At 40.7% G+C, this 22769-nt stretch overlaps 1 protein-coding gene across 16 annotated transcripts in view; it reads left to right on the top strand.

Annotated features, from left to right (window-relative positions):
• The window catches only part of FARS2 (phenylalanyl-tRNA synthetase 2, mitochondrial), a 239355-nt gene that overhangs the window by 178533 nt on the left and 38053 nt on the right, over positions 1-22769 (top strand). The gene's annotated exons all lie outside the window — the stretch shown is intronic.

Below are 22769 nucleotides of genomic sequence, written 5' to 3'. Positions count from 1 at the left end.
AAAATACAAAGCCACTATTGATCTTGCCTGGTGCTGCCTCAGTTGTTTTTTCATTTATAAAATGAAAAAAAAATGTATACTATACTTTGAAATCTCAGTTGTGGTGGGGGAGAGAATTGGGAAGGCTATTTCCCTCACGTTTTGTCTACGTATATGTAAATGTGCTTATTGTTTTCCTTCTGCTCGTTTCAGTGATATGTGAGCAACAGGCTGAGAAACACTCTGAGCACCAGTTCATGATACTGGTAGCAAAGCTGTAAGAAAACATATTAACCTGAAGGGTTTTTTTTTATAGGAAACTCCTGCTGTCTCATTAAGGAAAGCTAAGACTTATCATTCAAGCACTTTCTGAGTTCAGCCTGGCCCCTTGGTTGTACTGATGCCTTCTCAGATATCTTTTCCCTGAAATTCCATTCTGTGTGCATCTGCTGAGGAGCAATATTTTAGCACCACAAAATGGTAACAGCTCAGTAAAAGCTGCCGGTAATGTACCCAAACAAGTTATTCTGGCCTGGGACCATTGAAAAGAGCTCAGTAGTTTGTCAGCACTCACTAGCTCCACCCTGGGTCCCTCTGTTGGTCTGAGGTGTCCATCTTTCTTTCAGCAATTCCCATCTCTCACAGGAGGGTTTCATGGAATCATAGAATGGCTTCGGTTGGAAGGGACTTCAAGGATCAAGTTCCGATCCCCTTGCAGCAGGGGGGCTGCTAGGTGCTAGATCAAATACTAGATAGGTTGCCTAGAGCCCCATCCAACCTTCAGCCCTGCTGCCTGGGCTGCAGTTGCAAAATCCATTATGTAGCAGTCTCCAGCAAGCACTTCTTTGGTGTTTCTGAAGAGCAGAATCCGCTTCCATCTTTCCTTGGTCAAATCAAATAAAGCAAGGAAATTGCCTGTAAAATTGCAATTGGTCAACCTCAGTTTGTCAACTTACGGACATGAATCCCACAGGTTTATAATTCTGAGGCCTTCCTGAAACTACGGTTTCACAACCTTACCCGGTGAGTGACAAAGGCAACTAAGAGGCCAGAGTCAAATATGCAGAGGTGACTAAACAGTTTATCTTAGTTTTAAAGCAATTAGCTCTGCAAGCAAAGTGCTCTTCTTCTAATGAATGGTTAGAAAACATGCTATTAATTCTGCTCCTGTTTTCCAGAGGGCTTCACTTTCAGCCACACTGATAGTGGAGCTCCTGCCTTCTGACACTGTATGGTCTGTTTCTAAGCCTGTGAAGTGGCTGATCTGAGCTGCAACTGAATCTTCAGTCTTCTCACGGCTCTCAATTTCTAGCAGTGCTTGGACAAGCCCATTTCAGGGTGCTTCCCCGCACAGTGCATTAAATAGAGGGTATACTTCTTTCTTGCTGGGAATGTCTGTGATTTTTAGGATTTTCTTTCTCAGCCTTGGCATTTGGCTGTTTGTCTGTCTAGCCCCCTTCCCTCCCTCCCCCCCAGTTTTCATTTTCAATTATTTTTGTTTATGTTGAACTTCTGCCTGCTCAGCTGCAGCAGAGCTCGGTGTTGGCAGCCCGCCTTGTGTTGTACAATTCTACAACTTCTGCTGCTTAGCAGCATGTTGGAAATGCTTTGAAATAAATCCATGTTGGATCGAAAGCAGCATCTTTGTTGTTACCCCCTCAGAATAATTTGGTGCTGTAATTGGAATTCGCGTTTGAAATAAATAAACATGATTTCTGATCTATAGGCAGATCTGCACACATAGTCAAAGAGAGATGTGTGCGTACCGACTTCTGAACAGAGATGCATCAATTTGCAAAGCATGCATGGCATTTCTCATGCCTCAGGCAGGTTTGAGTTGGAGAGGGAGGGCTGAAGGGCAGCCCCACTGAATCCACACTGGGCCCCCCCTCCCCGTGTCAATGGGATTGTTTGCTCTGTGCTGTTCTTGATGTGAATGTGCTGTGGAGCAGGAAGCCATGGATCCACTGTGCTACTGCCACTTTCCCGGTCCACACATGGCACAGAGATCAGAGGATTTCCTGCTCCTTTTGAGTGTAGGATGAATGCTGCACAGTCAGCATTTCAGCAGGGGTATGCAGAAAGTTCAGAGGAACATGACAGGGATAATCAGAGCAAGGGAATGCTGAAAGAGCTGGGTCTGGTAAAGATTGTTTAGTAAAGGGATATGATGGAGATCTAGAAAATTGTGGGTGGGTTGGAGAGGATGGATGAAGAAGGATGTATCATTGCTGCTTCTAGTACAGAAGGTGGCACACATCAAATGGAACTGCTGGGAACCAGCTTCACAGCAAGCAGGATGAGATCCAAGCAGCTGTGGAGCTCCTTGCAGGAGAGTGGTACTTGTGCCAAAAGTTCATATGGGGAAGCTGGATGAAATAAAGGAGAGAAATATGCTGAGACATAAAAAAAAAAAAATAATAATGCATCGAAGTGACATCCATCTCATGAATGTTGGTGTTGAAAGTGGAATGGAGCCCAGGAGGGTGTTAGAGGCTTGTGCTACTGTATATACACATCGACTCATTTGTGAAACTTAAAGTATCCTCTTATCAAGACTTATCAAGTCTCAAGACTTATCAGTTGTGTCTGGGTTTGTGGGTGGGTGGACATTTTTTGCTGGGGACCAAACAGGCCTATTTAGATCTGTGGTGTGGCTAAAAACAGGTGTTCATGCGTTCTCATATGAACACATATGAAATCTTACTCAGTAATTTGAGATTATTTTTTCAGGGCTTTGAAATCTGGGTGTTTTTTCTGCAACCAATCATTCTAGCTATGGCCATTTTCCCCCCATCTCCATATTTGAAATCAGTTTTTTAATCAGATCTCCTGAAACCTGGTTGCATTAAAATCTGGTGCTTAAATCCACTTTGTACTCCTTTAATTGAGAAATGCCTGGGACACAGAGCCTTGAAATTGTTCTGTCGAGCCAAGAACATGGTTGCTGCTTGTCTGTCACCGTGGTAATGGTTCCAAGCATTTTTTTATATTCAATCAAGAGACAACCCACTGAGACCAGAAAATCAAGGGTTAGAAGGTAGTGGTGAGATAAAAGTGAGGCAGGGAAGACCTGCAGCACAGCTAATTTGCAATTAGCATTTTCCCACTTTGCTGTTGTCTGCCTGTCCTGCAATTGCAAAGGAGGCAGAAAAAAAATGGCTTGAAAGAATGCTAGGGATAGCCATGGAAAGCCATCAGGGTGACAAGCAGGCAGGCATGTCTGTGGTGCCTGCAGAGGAGGAGCAGGTCATGCCCTGTGAGCGTCTGCGGAAAGAGTCATTTAGCACAGCTTGATGGGAATTGGGTAATGGCAGTATGTTTGGAGATTAGATGGAGGAGTAAATGATGGATGAACTGCATAGGCCCAAAAATACTGTATACAGCTGTCATGCCTGTGTTCTCAAGATCAATAACTGTCGTAACAGTGAGTGGTTGTCCCTATACTATCCCCTTTTCCTCCCTGCCACTTAACTCTCTGCTGCACTCCTGTTGCTCAGTGATGCAGTAGCACCTATGAAAAAAAGATGAAATGGCATAGATTGTATTTTAAACATGACTGAAAATCTGTACTGTTTTTAAAAGGATCGCTTTCCATTGCAGTTTTCTTCTAAACATCCAGATAGACTTCTTCCTTTCCTGAACACAGTAAAATGAATGAATTGGTGTTTTTTCATCCAGTTTCAATCTAGCGAAATTCCTTCTTTTTTCCACAAAATGTTAATTATTCATGTCCCACCCCAAGGAACTGGAGATTGTAGTACTGGGGAAAAAATAGACTGCGAGAGAAAGCCTACGGGCTTCTTCAAGCATTGGGTAAATCTACCACTTTCAGAATTCAGAAGTTATTATTTTTAGAATGGTACTGCCTCTTTTTGGACTGGAACATGAGCTATGCTTGAGCTATTGCTGGGCTTTTTATCCTACAAGGATACCCCAGGATCCGTGTCACACTCTTCTTCCTGCAGTGGCCTGCATAGGAAACCAAAGAGCCCCTTTTGATGCCTGGAAAATCTGGGGGATATGTTTTTGAAAGCACATAATATTGTGTGAGTGTAAATTATCCACTCATGGACCTAAGAGGAAATATGGCTGAAGGAGACTTTTCTGTTCAGTTCCTACAAAATTGTCTGGAGCAAATAACCTTTTCAGGTAGAACTTAGACAGCAAAAAAAAACAGACTTGTAAATGATGACTTTAAATTTTATAGTAAACTTCTGTATTACATTTTTTTATTAAATTGTGGACTCTTTAACATGATTATCTTCAAATGCTGATGCATTTCTAAAACTTGATTATTTTTGTACCTAATAAAATTGCAAAGAATACAAGATTACTTCTTAGTGCTTAGAATTGCATTGCCTTGTATTGCCTTTGTAGTAAGTTGTTTAAACTATTCAAACTGATTATACAAGTTGCCTCTCTTCTAACTCCTTCAAACCTAAATAAAATCCCTCTTTTTAGAGGGTGTGTTGCTGCAAGAGGCACCTGCTTGTGCCCCTGTCAGCCTTTCTCTTGCCCTCAAACTACAGACTAGCTCAATTTTGGTTCTTAAGTGACCCTCACTACACAAGTAGTCAAAGCTAAGGCTTTGTAGCAAAGGTGGCATTCAGCTTGGGCATCAGAATGCTGCCCTATGTCTTAAGAAAACAGTGTTTTGGTGATGCGGAGTCTGCTGAATAAATCCATTTCTCTTACTGTGAGAAACTGGTCATGCCAGCCAAAGGTATGGCTTAACTCCTTAAATACACAGACTCAGGTGGAAGGGACATCAGGGGTCTGTAGTCCAGCCTTCCAGTAGAAGCAGGGCAGACACTGACTTCAGACTGGATTCCTAGGGTTTGGAAATCTCTAAGGATGGAGACTGCACAGCTCGTCCAGGCAATCTGCTTCACTTCTTGACCATTCTTCCAGTGAAAAATCTTTTGTTTATATCCAGTCTGCCTCTCACTTAGTCATGACAATATTGTCAGTCATCCCCCTGACACGTGCTGCTGTGAAGAGGCTGTCTTTTTGATAACCTCCTTGTAGATACTGGAAGGCAGCCGTTTGGTCTCCCAAAGCCTCGTGCCCTACTACAGCCTGTCCTCACTGAGCAGACCTCTGCTCCAGCCTGCATTCAAACACCATCATTGCCTTCTCCATGGCTATCCATTTTGTCTTTAACTCTACTTTTTGCTCATTATGCTGATAAGTGTGTCTAACTACTTGAGGGTTTTAGAGTAACCCTTTCCTGGCAGACAGCACAATCAGGGATTTCTGTTTTTCCAAATTGTGGCTAATTATACCTAACAAGTTGAACTGAACCACAGGCCGCAGCTACACAGTGGCACCTTCACGATGAGAAGGAGCACTGAAGGAAAACCTAAGTGTGTATTAGTTTAATGAAATGTGAATGAGATTCTCTGTCTGAACACAATCTAGATTTGGAAGAATTCATTTGCTTTGGCCTGGCTCACTGTATCCTAGTTTGACCATAGCTGAAGGGCATGATGGTGAATAAAACAAAACAGGAGTCCAGCTGACTTAAAAAACAGAGATTGAAGCTTCATACAATGCTGAAAACACATATATTTAATGATTTCCTTGTAAGGTCGCAGGTTTCTTCAGGGACTAGAAGGATGTAGATGGGCCAGGAAATCCATAACACAAAATCTCTAGCAGCTGAAACAGGATAACAGTATACAAGGTGACAATGCCAGCGTAGCCCTGTGGAGAAAATGTCTTAACATTTCAAATAATTTAATTTTCTTTAATTGTGAAATCAAAGTATACCAATCAAGTGTGAAAAAGGACTCAATAAATTTAATCATGAAATGCTAAATTATGGCTAGATGGTAAGATTAATTTTCTTTTCAATTCCAATTTTGATGACGCAGGTGAGCCTGCTGGTTATGATGCATCAGCTAATTCCGTATCAAAGTGATAGTTTTAATGACACCTGGTTTCTTGTGTTTTCTGCTAGAAAAAATGTTATGTGCAAGAAAAAAAATGTTTCTGCAATTTTGTATATTCCCATTAGCAGATGGATGTATATTTGAATTCAATCAGGAAATGATCTTGTAAAGCTGACTTCTTTCGTTGTGGAGTGTTATATTTCCTAGTTATTTTAAGCACAATTGAGATTGTACCAGAAATACAATTGCCTCTACTGACATTTTATTTTAGCTTTTCCAAGTATCTATGCATAGAAGTGTTTTGATGGGAGCATTTGCTTATGATGTTTTGTCTTCAGAAATGTATTCCCTAGGGAAACCTGTTAGTCTTTTAAAATGACATTACAACTTGTTCAATAACCAGCTTGGGAGATGGGGGAAACCTGGGAGGAAAGCTGGAAGGAGGAGAGACCTTTCAAGTAGTAATTTACTATCTGCATGGGGAATGCAGAGTTAATAGAAAACCATATAGTATTCTACTAGTGCTAATAATGTATAACATTTATCTTGCCTTGCATTTTTACAATATTGTAGGTATACTAATCAGTCCTCACAACATCCTGTGAGAGAGAAGTATTGATATTACTCTAATCTTCATAGTGTATTCAATGAGAATAATGAGAAGTTCAAATGGAGAGCTCAACAAGAGCTAGAAATACCATGTTTCTAACTCTAAATCCTGTATCGGATTCTGTTGATAATCCCATCCTTCTTTTCTATTCCATTTCTTATACTTTACCTTTGCAAAAAATGTTACTTTTCAGTCTGATTTTAATATTTTCCTGTTTTGCTGAAAATGTACTCGTTATTTACCATATATGGCAGTACAATAGATTGCTTCGTGAAGGAAGAGAGTGTGTGTGTGAGTCTATGTGTCTGTCAGCCCATACGAGGAAGGGAGATGGAAACTGTAGTGAAACTCTACAGCAGAAGTTCTGAATTGCAGTTTAGATTTTGTCTGAGTTGTCTTCTCTCAGGCTTATGACCAAATTTACGCTTCCCTGGGAGCCTGTTCCAGGACCCAATCACCTTCTTGTGTAGTACCTTTTCCTTACATCCAGCCTGACCCTTTTCTGTCACAGCTTCATGCCTTTTCCTTGGGTTCTTTTATTAGTCACCAGAGAGCAGAGCTCAGTGCTGCCCCTCCGCTCCCCTCATGAGGAGCTGCAGCCACCATGAGGCCTCCCCTCAGCCTCCTCTGCTCTGGGCTGAACAGACCCAGGGACCTCAGCCACTCCTCATGTGTCTTCCCCTCGAGACCCTTCACCATGTTTGTAGCCCTCTTTTGGACACTCTCTGATAGATTTATGTCTTTTTGTGCCCAAAAGTGCACACAGTATTGAGAGTGAGGCCACATAGGACAGTCACTTCCCTCAATCAGCTAGTAATGCTGTTCTTGATGCACCCCAATGCCTGACCAATCTGAAGTTTGGTTGTGTAGGCAGTGTAGATAGCAAAAGATTGAAATACTCTTACTATTCTATCAAAAATTAATGATAATTGCATTAGTACTAATGCAGACAGACTTCATTGTGAAAGGCCTTGGTCTTGCAGGAAGTTCAGCTGCTCCAACATAGAAGCACTATGGAAAGCCCTTTAGTAGCATGGCAAAGCAGGAACCTTCAGCATATTTAAAGAGAGCTTTTTACTTGGTTCCCACAATGCTGGAGTTTCTCTTATGCCTTTTTTTATCTAATATATTCTGAATCTACCTAGGTGTATCTTCTTTTCTGTGAGCCACGTAGACTTATTTCATGCAGCAAATGTTTGACTGAAAGTGCTCAGACACTTGATGGATATATTGCATATGAAGCAACCTGTCAGACTATTGAAATATAAACGTATCCATTATATATTGCTGTATTTAATCACTTTCTAACAAACAGATATGGCTTGAAAAGGATGAATAAAATCCTCTTCAGAATTCTTCATGCATTTTTCCTGCTATCTTGCTGGCACAATGTGTCTCTACTCTGCTACCAGCTCATGCTTTTATTTCTCATCCTGACTTCCCCTTCCTCTCTCCTATGGTGGGTTTGTTTATCTTCAGACCTTACCTTAAAGCAGGTACGTGCAACCCATGGCCATGGGCTGCACATGGCCCAGGACAGCTAGCAATGTGGCCTGCGCCCTGCCCCATGCAATCATGGCAGCAACTCTTCTCTCCAAGCAGCCTGGCCCAGCCATAGGTATGTATCCATCACTCAGATACAACCAAACACCAATGTGCTGTTAACACCACCTCAGCTGAAACCAGGGGAAGACACAGTGCAGTACTGACTCTGCCTCTCATGCCTGCCACACACTCTGTCACATCAAAACCTGTGTGTATTGCACATTATATGCACTTGTGCGTCTTGGTGAGTAAAACATAGTGACTGCCATTAATTTTTCAACCTAACTTATGTCACCTCTAAAGGAAACAGAACCCAAATAAGAAAAATTGTGGATGAAGGAGGAGCATGCAACAAAAGATGGGTAGATGAGTATTTTCTTGTCAAGGCAAATAATACGGCACTATGCCTAATTTGTAAGGAAACTGTCAGTTTTCAAAGATTACAATTTGAAAATACATTATATGCAGAAACATGCTGTGATATTTGATGCATATCAAGAAATGTTTCATAAAGACAGAATAGCAGAACTGAAAAAATATCTGTCATCAACAATTTAAAAAAAAAGTTGAAAACTCGAACGTATTCTATTGTAAAATCTAGTTGTGTGGTAGCAAATCTTACTGCGAAAAGATAAAAACCACTTACTAGTGATGAGTTTATTACTCAGTGTATGGAGAGCATGGAAGATGTAACGTGTCCTCATTAAAAAAAAAAAAAAGCATAAAAAATGTATTTTTCTGCAATCACTTTGACTCACCAGACTATAGCCAGATGAGGTGAAGCAATCAGAAAATCTATCAAAAGAAATTTGGACAGTAAAACTGCTAATTTCAAATGTTATGCTTTGGCGATAGATGAAAGAACTGATGCTATAGATAACAGACAGCTCAACTTGCCATTTTTATTAGAGGTATTGATAACAAATAGAATCTTACAAAAGAAATGGCTTCTCTGGTGCCGTTGCGAGACACAACTAAATCTCTTGATTTGTGTGAAGCAGTAAAAGCTACATTAAAGCAGTTTTCCTTAACTTCCGTCAACATATCTGGTATAGCTGATGGCACCCTAGTGAAGACTGGCAAAAAAGAGTGACTTACAAAATTAATAGAGGATGATGTAATTGGTGGCAGCATTGCACATCAAGAAAGTGTATATGTAAAAGCTTTTAAAAATAGGTATTGTCGTGCAAATATTCATCAAAGCTCTGAATTTCATTAAGTCCAAAGGATTGAATCATCGCTCATTCCAGGAGTTCCTTAAAGCTATGGATGTTGATTATGGGGACATCATTTTCTAAAGGAAAGTGGATAAGTTGGAGGAAAATGCTAAAAAGATTTTATGATATGCAGAACAAAATCTGGTAATGTATGGAATCCAAATGAAAATTTGTGCCAGAACACAAAGATGAAAAATGGCTCACAGACTTACCATTTTTTGGTGGATTCAACTGCTCATTTAAATGAGTTAAACATGTGTCTTAAAGGTGAAAAACAACTTATCCGTGCTATGTTTCATACCGTAACAGCATTATGAAATGAACTTAAATTGTGGTAAGCTCAAATTATTGCAAGCAATTGTATGCATTGTGGTACCCTGGCTAGACACAGTCCTGTGAACAATGAAAAATATGCAGCTGTGTTCTTCATTTTGCTAAAGGAATTTGAGAACACGTTTCAGGATTTCTGAAGAAATCATCAATTTTTTGGTGTATTTGTGACTCCATTTTCAGTTGACATTAACAGATTACCTGCAAATTTGTGGATGGAACATATAAAGTTGCAATCAGATGTTTGATTCCAAAATGCGATCATGTCTCTTTACAAGATTTTCATGAGATTTGTCTTACAAGAGGTCACTAAGAATTGCAGCCACTGCCCTTGAACCAGATTGATGCACTGGTTTCACAAAAATAAGCTCAAATATCCTACTTCTACATGTTACCTTTCTATTGCTTCCTCTCATGTTTTAATAAAAAATAGAAAAAAAATACAAGAAATTTTGTTACTGTATTATATATTCTATACGTGGCCCGAGACAATTCCTCTTTACTCAGTGCAGCACAGGCAAGCCAAAAGGTTGGAAATTCATGCTTTAAAGCTCTTTTTCTGTTGGTGCTTTTAATTGCAAGCAGTGGTATTTAACAAAGACAACTGCTAAAGGAAAAAAAGAACTATTTCATGAATTTAGGGGCAAATTACACTCCCAGGTATGATTCTGTGATTACTGATGTTACTTTGAATGAGACTTTGGTTTTTTTTTTATAATACTTTTAAGAGATCTCTTTCTCTTGTCACTTGGGTGCCTTTAATAGTTGAGTAGTGATGTGATGAGTCATATAATTGTTAATCCATTGCAGAGCGGCAGCCAGTTCTCCCCAGACCAGATTATAAATTTGGAATTGTTTTACTTCAGGACTTGCACTGCTGGGAAGAATCTGTAGTGCAGACTTCCAGGAATGGGACTTCCAGTACTGTAATTTCCCTGCAACACCTCCCTTTCTTGGGCAAATGGCCAGGGAGATAGAGTTGTTCCCCACACTTCCTATGCAACGAGTCTCCCAGTCACGAAGAAAACCAAAAGAAGTTCTGTATGCCTTACAGTCTTCTGCAGGGGTTTGGGTCTCTAAGACTTCTTTCAGTGTCATGGTTAACATCCAGGTTTGTTTCCCATATTTTTTTGAGAAGTGTTCTTCAGTTCTTATCCTAAGATAGATGGTAGTCACTCAGGCAGAAAGACTCGGTCCTGACAACCTGCTTGAAAATCATACTGTACTTTGGATTTAAATCCATCTTCCTGTTTTACAATCAAAAATTTTGAGTATGGTTAACTAAAAATGTTTGGAGAACTCAGAAGGGTTGGTGCTGCTTCACCATTTACCTGCAAAGTTTCTCTTCCTACTTGTACAAATACGTGTTATAAGATGCTTCTTCTCCCTTCTGCGCATTTGTAGAGCACCAGAGAGACTCCAACCCTGGCATGTCACTTTCTGTTGTTCTGCAGGCAATGTTAGATATTAATTCAAGTCAAATCATGCTCAGAGAAAGTTATTTCTTTGCTCTAAAAGCCCAATCTCCACTTTCACAAGAGATTTCCTATATGGAATAAGTTGCCAGCCAGTCTTACCAACAGATTTTCCTTTCTAGGGTTCTTTTACTATGACCATCCAAACTTAGCATGTGTTTTTAAGAATCTTGCCAACTTCAGAATTCCAAGTGTGAAAGTACAGAATCAATTTTCTAAAAACTTGGCTCAATGTTTGTCTGACTTGTGTTCCATAAAAATAGCTGAATATGAAGTTTCTAACTTCAGCCTTTTTTTTCCCCTGAGATGTTAGACTGCAAAAATTTTCATCAGTTCTTGTAGAGAATCTTTGTTGACAAAGGTGTAATCAGAACTGGATTCTTCCTGTCACACTCCTGCCCATTTTGTAAAACAAAGATCATTATTCTGCAGCTGCTTAATGGCATATATTCCTTCAGCAAGCATCAAATGTATGCCTTTATTCATTATTTTAAACTTCGACTCTTTCAATATGGTAAATTTAACTTCCACTTGGAAGTGATACCAATTAGTTTCAGGAGTTTCTTAACAAAAATTGCAGCAGACAATCTAGTAAGAATTATGTGAGCCTTCATTTGACAAGCAGTATATAATAAGCTTTCCATTTTATATCTGCTTCTGGCTTGGAAATGCCTGATCAGGTAATGACAATCTGTTTTCTCTACCAAGTCACCTATTAAAAATTGTAAATAATGTAAGCTCTGAGAAAAAGCAAGGCATGAAGCAGTGGCATTCTTACATTCTCACCTAAGCCTACACCTAGCTAGATGAGATTTATGCATGCGGCACTTCCTTTGTGGTTACTATCTGAGGGGCTCTTGAGATAGAAGCTGCAGTGCTCCTCTGCTTGTGGCTGCTGCAGTTTCCTTTCCAGCTGCCGGCTGTGAGTCCCAAAGGAGTGAGGAGTGATACCTGCTTGAAGTGGAGCTCTGCAAGTGTAAAACTTTGTGTCTGCAGAAGACTGTAGGCTCATGCACTACAATTACGTACACACTGTGACTCCAGCCTGTAGACTTCTACACTTGTTTGCCTCTAGTGCTATGAGTAATTTCTTGGGTGTTCTTATAGATTGGTGTTAAGCAGTCCAGTTTTGAAAAAATTGAGCATACGGATGATGTTTCACATGTGGTTTCACAGTACAGCATTCACAATTTGCCCTGATCTGAGAAGTCTATAAATAAAACAGCTCAAAGGTCCATAGCTAGTGATTTCAGAATGCCTGCATAGGCCAAATCTGATTGCCATACACTAGGTGATTCCATGCATCATTTTACAGGAAGGGTTTTAGGACGTATGGAAATATCTTAGCTGGAACTTCACTTCTGGATATGAAAGTCTTATTTTGCAAAATTTTCTGTTGAATTCTTCAAAGGCACTTAATCTGACTTAGTCTGCATTTAGTCTTCATTAACGAGAGAAGCTCTTATTAACCCAAAGACCCCGTTAAATATTGCATAATCCAGCTGGCCTGAACGATCAAATCTTCGGACACTGACATTGAGATATTCTTATGCTGCATTCGTATGTATCTGTGTTTGCTTTCAGTTGGCTTTGACAGATTTGCAGGTGGCCAAATATGGTCTAAGAGTTAAGGCAAATCAGTCACCTTAGATAGACATTTATCTGTCATGAAACCCAAATCACACCACTTGTTTGCATGAAAAAGTGGTCTGTCTCAAAAATGCATTTCAGGCTGCTGCTGTTAAAATCCATAGCATGAAAAATGAAGGAAATGGAGTCTAGATGTAGATGCATGTGGACATGCATTCAGAAGAATCCGAAATTAAACGTTATCTGACTAATGTGTAAGAGGCACTGTCTGTAACTGCATTGCATTTACATCCAAAGTAGTTTCTGGAGAGGAGAAAGGGAATGGAATGGTTACTCAGGGGCATGAGGTAGAAATCAGGTCTGCTGTTTAATTTCATGCAGGTTTGTGTGTACGTTGCCAACTGCTGGGCTTGTATGCTGCTGTTTGCTGTTCCCTTGTGGTCCCATCTATAGCCAAACCCATCTGCAGTGGTGTTGGATCAACGCTGGTTCTAGAATGAAGCAAGGAGTAAACTGGCAATGTGTGTAACAGAGCTTGTGTGGGGATACAAGAACAGGCACCCACGTAGGATGAAGATAATGTACACTAGAAAGTCCACTGAAGCTAATGAAGAAGGAACGTGATGTTATTTTCTAATTGACTGTGTTACAGCAGCCCTCAGCAGAACATAAATAGTCCATTGCTGGCACATGGAGTTGCCAAGTTGAGTTTATGGCGAGTCATCATTGCTAGAGCAGATCTGGGAGAAAATATCTGCTTTCTTACTGCTCTTATCTTTCTTAAAAGTTTGAGATTAAGTCTGTGGAATACTGGTCCACGCTCCAGCTGTGATTTCGTGGACATTTCAGTGTGAGTGGCAGAATTACAGTTCAGACTGCAAAAGTATTTTCCTCCTCCAAGAGGTGTGTTAGAACGTTATAGCCTCCCAAAAATTATGCAGAGCAGTTTGCAAATTGTTGACTCCTTATACTGTGACCAGAGTAGTACTGCAGAATGGTTATCCTGCTATGGAGCACTGTACACCTTTAATTAATAAAGCAAGCTTCATTGCATACTGTCTAAGACACTGCTTTTTTCCAGAAGAGAAATTAGGCTACCTAATGTGATTTAAAGTACGGTGGTCTAGGAAGGTTCGAGGGAGCATTGAGGTATATTCCAGCAGAGGCAGACTGTACTTGACTACCTAATGATAGGTTTTATCCTAATCTGTGAAGAGATTTTATGTTGGAACATAATGACTCAGTGTTCAGGCCCGCCTTTCTAGACAGAATTGCCCTAGCATAAGAGCAGGTAAAAATACAATTCTAATGTTCTTTGCCTGGTTCGTTACTGCAATTGTAGCTGAAGTGACGTAGTTTTCCTGACCTATTAATTAGATAGTATCAGCAGCTTTATATTGAATAGTAAGATACTGTTTAGCATTGAGCAGCTCTACTCCTCTGGTTTTACAGAAATTCTAACCAAGAGAGACTGGAAGCTTAAAGTGCTGAGTATTTTAACTGTGCCACTAGGGATATACAAGAATCAAATATCAAATCTGTTACAGCATCGTCAGCACCTAGGAGGCTGCTGCAATGTGCTATACGTGTGCAACTCTCCTGCTAGTATAGAGCCTCTACCGTTGTGTCTGGCGCACTTTCCTCTTCCCATAGCCTATTCCAACTAGATGAATAAGGGGAGAGAGCACAGCTTGGATTTCCTTAGTTCTGATGATCCTGACTGCTGGAGCGAGTTAGAGAAGCATCCACTGTGCTGTAACATATATTGAGAGACTGGATCCAGGAAGAGTCAAGCTGTGACAGGATTTATTCCCAGGTGGCCAAGTGCCAATGTTGACCCCTCCCTCATCCCCTCAATGGGGTGACTATGAGCCATTCTGCTGTAAGTATTAACAGAGAACCTACCCTAATGGTACTGGAATCCGGGTGATCATATAGTTAGATACCTAATAAACAGAACACACACAGACCTCATCTGCTTGCTGATGTAAATAGTAAGTAAGTCTTATGACTTCTTTCCAAGTAGTTAGATTCCCAAATATGTTACCTCTTCTAATCAGTGAATGAAAAGGTAAGTCTGAGGATTGTGAAAGCTTAGAAAAGTGAGGAAAAGCAGCAGTTCCTAGTGGAATCTGAGACTTCTGCACACTTGTGTCCGTGTGTATTAATTGCCCATTTTCATATGCAGAAATGTAATTGAAGTGATGCTCATTGTGGCCTTCCAGTACTTGAAGGGGGAGTATAAACAGGAGGGGGAGTGGCTGTTTATGAGGGTAGATAGTGATAGGACAAGGGGGAATGGTTTTAAACTGAGACAGGAGAGGTTTAGGTTGGATATTAGGAAGAAGTTTTTCACCCAGAGGGTGGCGACACACTGGAACAGGTTGCCCAGGGAGGTTGTGGATGCCCCATCCCTGGAGGCATTCAAGGCCAGGCTGGATGTGGCTCTGGGCAGCCTGGTCTGCTGGTTGGCGGCCCTGCACATAGCAGGGGATTTAAACTAGATGATCGTTGTGGTCCTTTTCAACCCAGGCCATTCTACGATTCTATAATCCCATGTTTAAATATCCTCATAATAGCCAGTATTTTTGGGAAGTACTGCCATTGCTATAAGCAAAATGAATTTTGGGCAATGCAGCATGGAAATGCCTTTTATTTTCAGCTGCTACTATATAAAAGTCATACAGACGCAAGCTGTTGGTAGCATTTCAAATTCAGTGCAGAAGTCCACTCTTCTCTAAAACTGTGATATGAACAGAAGACTTTACTTCCATCTTAAAAGAGATGAAAACACCAGTGTGGGGTTTGTAAATGTACTTGCAAGATGATCTAAAGATGTTATTGTCTTAGACCCGGCCCCTTTGTACAGTAATCTCCTAATGGCTGAATGATTTATGGAGAAAATTTCATTTGGCTTTTATGTTGTGAGCAACAGAAGAATCATTGCTTCTAAAGTGTTGCTGTTTAGTGAGATATTAATGGAGGGATAATCCATTTACATTTTTACAGCGGAAGTTTTGTAATGCTTTTGGGGTTCATTTATTCTTTGCATTTGCAAAATAGCCGCTACCAAAATAAGTTGAAGTAATTTGCTGTGGAGGAATACAGTAGTTTGTCAAAACAAATAAAGTAAAATAAAATTCAGTGCTCCATACCAAAGTCCTGCTACTGAAATAAGCAGCTTCTTCTTAAGTGAGTTGTAAATAATTTTTCACAGACACTTTTCCAAGTGGATCAGAGTTGCAAATTCCATGCGCTGTGTATTCAGTAAGCACTCCGTATGCATTCTAACTATGTGGATTTTGTTGATCTGCAGTGGGTAGTGAGATGCATAAATACAGGTGGCAATTCAGTTTATATATATCTTCTCAATGGCAATTGTTTGCTAGTTCTGCCTTATCCCATCTAAATTCTCTCCTAGATGTTTTGGTGTACTCTGCCTCCTGTTTCCATTGCATGATCCTGCTAGGCAAAGCCCTGAGATTCGCATTACTTTGTGCAGAGGGGGCAATGTGGAAAGCAGTTTTCATTTTCAAATGAGTATTGCATTACTCCACTCCCTGTCCTGGCACTGCAGGAACTAGACAGCGATTATTTGAACAGTAGATAGAGACCTGTGTATGTTCTCAGCTGCTGAGATAACCTTTGCAGAAAAACTGGGGCAAGGAACAAGGGAATAAAGGAAGTCTGACAATGCACACCTGGTCAGGCAGAGGATTGGTAGCCAGAGGTGGTCTACGTCGGGAAAACACACATAGAGTCAAAAGCGTGCTGCAGCAGAACAAGTGCTTGGGTGCTTCAGCAGTAGTAATGAAAGAAGAAAGAACAGAAAAAAAAGCCTCCTGTTGAACTTACCCCATTAATGAGGTCTTACAGCGTTCTGTTTCTTTTGGATCCTTTCAAGTATGGAAGCATTGTAAGTGAGCTTAATTTGACTCGTGTGGTCTGCTCTGCATGTTGCCTGGCTGCACGTGTTTATTGACTGTTGGCCTACATAGCCTATTTGTGTAGACATATGTATGTATGTGTAAATTGCAAACAAATGATTTCTTGACTCCCTTTTTTGTATTCAGCTGCAGTAGCTGTAGGAATTGGACAACTGACATGGTATTTGATGGCGTCATGCATGGAGTAGTTTTGAGTGAACTCTCAGCCCTGCTGCTCAGGGAGCTCTCGTGGCTTCCCTCAAACACGCCACTCACTTTTGGATCAATGAGCGAATAGAAAATACATGATAAAATTACACTTTACAGACCTACCTGTACAGCATGGGATTGTGACTGGCACCTGGAGCAGCAAAGGCTTCTGAAACTGTGACACGGGAGGCAAAAAATCTACTCAAGCCTGTTCCATTTTGATGTAGTCCTTGAAGTGCTGGGCAGCACGCCTCTCTCTATGAAAAGAGAATCCAAAGCCTACAGGTTTGTTTTCTTTGTTAATTAGTTCAGGAAAAGAAAAAACAACAGATCTTGTGTGACCAGTTTTTCTTAAAAGCTGGTACAAGCAGCAGCAAATAGGTAAGGCTCCTGCATCCAGTTTGAATTAGCTGGAAAATGGGGAAGGGAAATAGAGAGTGTGTTTTAAAATAAACTTAGCAGAGATAAAAGATCTGCTACCCAGATCTGGATGTTTTCTGAAAGATAACGCTTTGGTAAAACCCATCAAGTCAGTGATTTCGAAGCAGGTTACCACTGGGTGAATTCTGTTGTCTGTGCTGTGGATGGAGATCAGTCAAGAACCCACAGTGGCGTTTTTGTACTTCAGGCTTATGAATCATAGAATCACCAAGGTTGGAAAAGACCCATAGGATCACCCAGTCCAACCATCCTGGCACTGTAGAGAACAGAGCTGTGCTGCACTGAGCATCTCTTATGAATGGCCAGAGTGTGCACACAGCCCCTTGCATCTCACATCAGGTGAGAGATGGAGAGAGGGCTGCAGAGGTCAATAGAGGGAGGGTGTTATTGGTGCATCTGTCTTACAATGCACTCTTCGTAAACTGGAGGTATGTTTGGAAGTGAAAAATTGCAACAGCCTGTATTACTTGTGTGATTATGTTCTTTTTAACTGCAAAATTTAGCTAAGAGCAGTATGTTCTTGAAAAACACTCCTGTAGCAGCAACTGCAGGAAGCTGTGATGGCTTTCAGTGTACAAAGGAAAAAGACATGAAACAAAATTTAGATTAATCAGCTTTCAATTATCCTTTGAAGTGTCTTTAAATCCTTGTTTTAATATCATACTCACATTGAACCTGATTTACATTCACTTGCAAACTTCAAATATAAAGTCCCGGGCAAATTTTAGGGTGAATTCTAGATGGGAGGTCATACGTCCCTGAATGTATCATTCATTTTCACATTTAATACTTTCTCAGAAATAGAGCCAAAACAATATATTGAACGCCTGAACAAATTTGGTGGATTAAAAAAAGTGGTTTTAGCCAAATGGATTGTAGAAAATGTGTACTGAGTTAGAGATTATTTATGGGGAATTGTGACACCCTTAACCCTGGTTTTCTGTGGGGAGACCTTGCCCAATGTGGGGAGACTGGCCATTCACATTCTTACGTGTGAGGTTTTTAAATAAGCACGTTCTTAATTTGAAGCTGAGAATTTAAATCAAGGTTCTTTTGCTGGAAAGTAATTTTCAGTGGAGAAATAAAATATTTAAGAAAAATTTGAGTGATGACATAAAACAGACTGAAAGCTTAGCTGAGATCGCACAACTAACTCTAGATTCCACGATGTCATCAGCAGAAAAAGCACCGATCAGACTGTTGTTTAGACAACCTGTTGTGGGTCCAAGACTTTCTGAAGTTTTGCTTTTTTATCCAGGTTTTCTTTGTCCATCTTGGACTCAGAGAAGACCTTCAGGTATGAGCTGTATTTAAGCAAGTGAATTCAGCGAAGTGAGTTAATCTTAAATGACTCTGGGAGGAATGATAAAAGCAATTGTATCAGTCTCAATGTAAAAGAAACCAGAAGGAAGCAAAATAAATAACTTTCTGCAGGGAGATCGATAATGAGTAGGGCTCATGTTTTCTGAAGGCCCCAGAAACCAGCTCATAACTTAACTTGTTAAATACTGCTGGCACTAAAAAGACTGATTTCTTTTTTCTCCAGAAGGCCAAAGAACAGCAGATTTCTGACAATTAAGACCTTTAAAAAAAAGTCAGTTTTGACATTCAAATCAAAGATATGGAGGGAATCTGTTAATTAGTCTGACAGTCTTGTGATGAAACGCTTCAACTTTGGGTCTTCATGCTAAGAGACATTTCAGCTTCTGTCTTCAGTCAGCTGAAGAGGGTAGACTTTTACCTTTCTGGCTCTGATATTTTGAACTTACAGGAAGTCTGTGTGACTTATTTTGCAGTCTTCTCCTGTTGCCCTGTGCAGTGTTCTTCCTTGCAGGGCTGTGGGAAAGAAAAGCAAGACATCTGCCAGGTGCTGTCCCCTAAAAGGGAATTGTGGTCAAGTCCTGATCTTTAGAAGACGGATGCTATATAGCAACAAATATGAGACATTAGATAGCGTGTTCTCATTGAAGATAAGGCTTTAAGTCCACTGGATTAATCTGTGACGTTGAATTGTGATGAGACTGCCAATGCAAAAGAATATAATTGCAGTCATTAGTGTCACTTCGGCTCATTATAGACGTGGTATGGGTAAGAATTCTTTCTTGTCTCACTGGTGCTGCACATCAGATCTGGAGATAGATGAGTGGAGAAAAAATAAATCATACTTTTCAGTGGATGTGGTTCTTTTTCACCAATAACTCGAGCACATTACCTAAACTCGAGGTGTTTGTTTTGTTTTGAACAGACTGTCTCTCTCCTGTTCTGCCTTGTGCTTGATGAAACTCTTCTGTGTGTGCCTCCAGGGTGATACAAGGGGAAACTAACATCAGTGAGGGGCCGTGGTGTAATCACTGGGATTTTCTTGAGTCTCCTCGCTTTGCAAACCCCTGGAAGGTTATGAAAGAACATGGCCATATTTGAATCCCTCTTTTTGTCTTATTGCTTAGTTGTGATGTCAAAACCTTTTCTGAGAGAACTTATTTAATAATTAACTATTTAAGAATACCAGGATTTTACTGACGATTGTTAGAAGCGCTTACTAGCCTTAACACTACAAAAGTTTAGGGGGAATTGTTATGCATTCTGATGAGGTAACCCGTGATAGGATGAGAGGGAATGGCCTTACGTTGTGCGAGGGAAGCTTCAGGTTAGATAGTAAGATAAATTTCTTCTCATAAGAGTGGTGAGGCAGTGGCACAGGCTGCTCAGGGAGGTGGTGGAGTCGCCATCCCTGGAGGTGTTAAGAAACGTGCAGATACGGTACTGAGGGACATTGTTTAGCAGGCATGGTGGTGATGGGTTGGTGGCTGAACTAGAAGATCTCAGTAGTATTTTCCAGCTTTAATGATTTTATGATTCTAATGAGTGTATTATATTAACAAGATGCTTCATATTTTAATGGACTTTTTCTGTCTGGCAGTTGAGGTGCTGTTACGCTAGTTACTCAATTTTATGAAGTTAAACAATAAACATTAAAGTAAAACCTCAGGAAAATTGCCAGAGTGCAAAATAGATCTGTCCCTTGGCAGATTTCATCTACTATCATTTTCAAAATGTTTTTCTTTTCATTTAGTAACACGCGTTTTGCTATTTTAAGCAGGGGAAGAGACTTTATTTTGAGCCTTGAGGTCCAAAGGCACAGAAAGGAGTAATCTGTTTTCTCCAGGGGGTGACAAGCTTTGTATTCGATTAAGACAAGCTGTTGCAGTCTGAGAGCTGTTGTTGCTACTGCACTTGAAATCTTTAAGGCTGAGCCATAGTGCAATTGAACTGCAAAGTAAACTTGGAATGGTTAAATTCGAAGTAAATACATAGCCCAGGTGTCAGCTCATTAATTCCTTTCATTTTCACCTGTCCAATGGGCATATAATTATTTTTCCATATGTTAACTGTTGGAAAACCCTAAGCTGTGTGATTAATGTGAGTCTGTCAAAGGTCTAGAAAGGCCTAGGTAGTTCTCAGGAAGGAACAGGACCTCCCTTCCCCAAGGTGGAATATAAATCATGTGGATGAGGAGGGCAGGCAGACTCCATGTTACAGTAAGCATAAAATTTCTAGGCAGGAACCTCTCCCGCTCTGCTTAGCTGTTAGCACTCGAGCTAAGAGCCTCAGGCACAAAAGGCTTAGTTTCATGGCACAGATGGCGTTTCATCTGCACAGACAGCTGGGCTGTTTCACCCTTGGACCTGTACTATGGGAGGTCTTCAAAAAGGGTTAAGAGCAAGAGGGTTTGGGCTTAGCTGTTTAGTATATGCACTCATCCCAGTTGCTTGTTTGCCAAAGACTCAGTACCAACATGTTTCTTGTGACGTCTTTGCGTTGCTTCCAAAGCATAGAGCACAGTAGGAGTGCTAGTAGTTCAGCTTTGACCCTTTAAAAAATTAGATTGCTGTGTATACTTTTTATTTGAAAATGATGTTTTAAAAACATATTTAAAGAACCTTTGAGAAAGGGATAGTAACCATCCTCGTGGACATGAGTGTTTCTTTCCCAGCCGTGCTGTTTTGGGGATGGACCAATGCAGCGAACTGCGTATCTAACCAGCTCTGTAACTGGTGGCTCTGGAGACAGAAGCACCCCAAATAGCACAAGTGTTCAGATCACTGTGGAGGTGATTGAGGCTATGCCTAGACCTGCCAGGGGCTGCCAGGCTGCCTGCACGGGTGGCTCTGCACAGAGCCAGCTCAAGCCTACAAAGCCTCCTGCATGCCCAGGGCTGCCTGCGAGTGGCTGAGCTAGCCCTGCAAGCAGCAAAGTCTCATTCAAGAGTTTTGTTTCTGACCAAAGAGGTCTGGCAAGGCCTGAGCTGCTGATGTGAGGCCAGCTCTGTTGTCTCGCCACCTGTGGCACGATTAACTTGCAACCCTGGTTCTTCTTGGGGTCTCCCAACTACAGCCATACCATCTGCCCTCTCAGCTCTTGGACTCTGGAAAATGCTGAATACCATGTCTGTCTGTATGACCCAGCACAGGCATTTTCTGCAGTCCTGATTAATTGCTCTCGAGGGTCACAATCTTATTTCATGAACAAAAGGCCAGTACTTGTCCCTGCCTTTTGTTCATGACTTATGTTACCTATTTAGAAGTGCTGGTTTTTACTCCCTGTGGCTGAGGAGAATCCTTCCAGCTCCAGGCCCTCAGGATGGAGCTTGTTGAGGGCTGAGAAGATGAGGAGAAGGATCCTGACTGAGTGGAAGAGGGAATCCCAGCATCAAAAACTGCTTTACTATGTTGACAGTGGTTGGGCCAATTCCACTGATCTACAGTTAGCAACAGATCTCAGCAAAAACTACAAACTAGCATTTTAAAAGAGTTTGAAGCAGCGGTAGGAGAGGCTGCATTAAATACTTCAATGCATTTGCTGCAGGATTTTTCACCCCCAGATAAAAGAAGGTGAAGTATAATGAGTGCTGAGTAAAGCAGTCTTTGCTGTATCCAAAGCCTTTTGAGGAATAAAAGCAAATTAAAATAATAACAATAAAACCCATATGCCTAAAATATAAGAGCCAACATTGCCTGTGAACACTTTTCTGTTTTTTGGGCTTGTTCTTGTGCTGTTTTTCTTCTCCCTTCCCTTGTTTTCCTTACTCCCTTGCATCAGGCAGGGCTTGATATCATCACCTTGTTGTCATATCTGCTTGAGGAAACAAATTTGTCACAGCAGTTTCCTGTCAATACCCTGTCTTCAGTTAGCAGCATGTGCCTAGCTCCAGCACTGTGGGACGATGTCGCTTTTGCTGATAAAAACCCACTCTTTTCATTATCTATTGAAGAGTGAACCACACGCTGGCATTGTGCAGATTTGCAAACCAAGTGTGCTGTCAGATAAAGAATTTGTAGCAATTGTTTGAAGTCAGAGTTTTAGCATATGCATAGATTTTAAAACCACAGATTTCTTGGGATTTCTGTAAAGCAGAAAATCATTCACATTCAGAATAAATTCTCTGTTGTTCTATTTTTTTATTGGTTGTTTTAATATAAAAATATATATTTTGTGTACATTTTATTTATGTACATTGGATTAATATCCCCAATGCAATGCTTTACCTG

Source organism: Gallus gallus, chromosome 2 (assembly GCF_016699485.2).
Source record: "Gallus gallus isolate bGalGal1 chromosome 2, bGalGal1.mat.broiler.GRCg7b, whole genome shotgun sequence".
In the NCBI taxonomy this organism is placed as follows: domain Eukaryota; kingdom Metazoa; phylum Chordata; class Aves; order Galliformes; family Phasianidae; genus Gallus; species Gallus gallus.
Note: the sequence above shows the minus strand (reverse complement) of the source record. Positions and strands in the feature narration are given on the sequence as shown.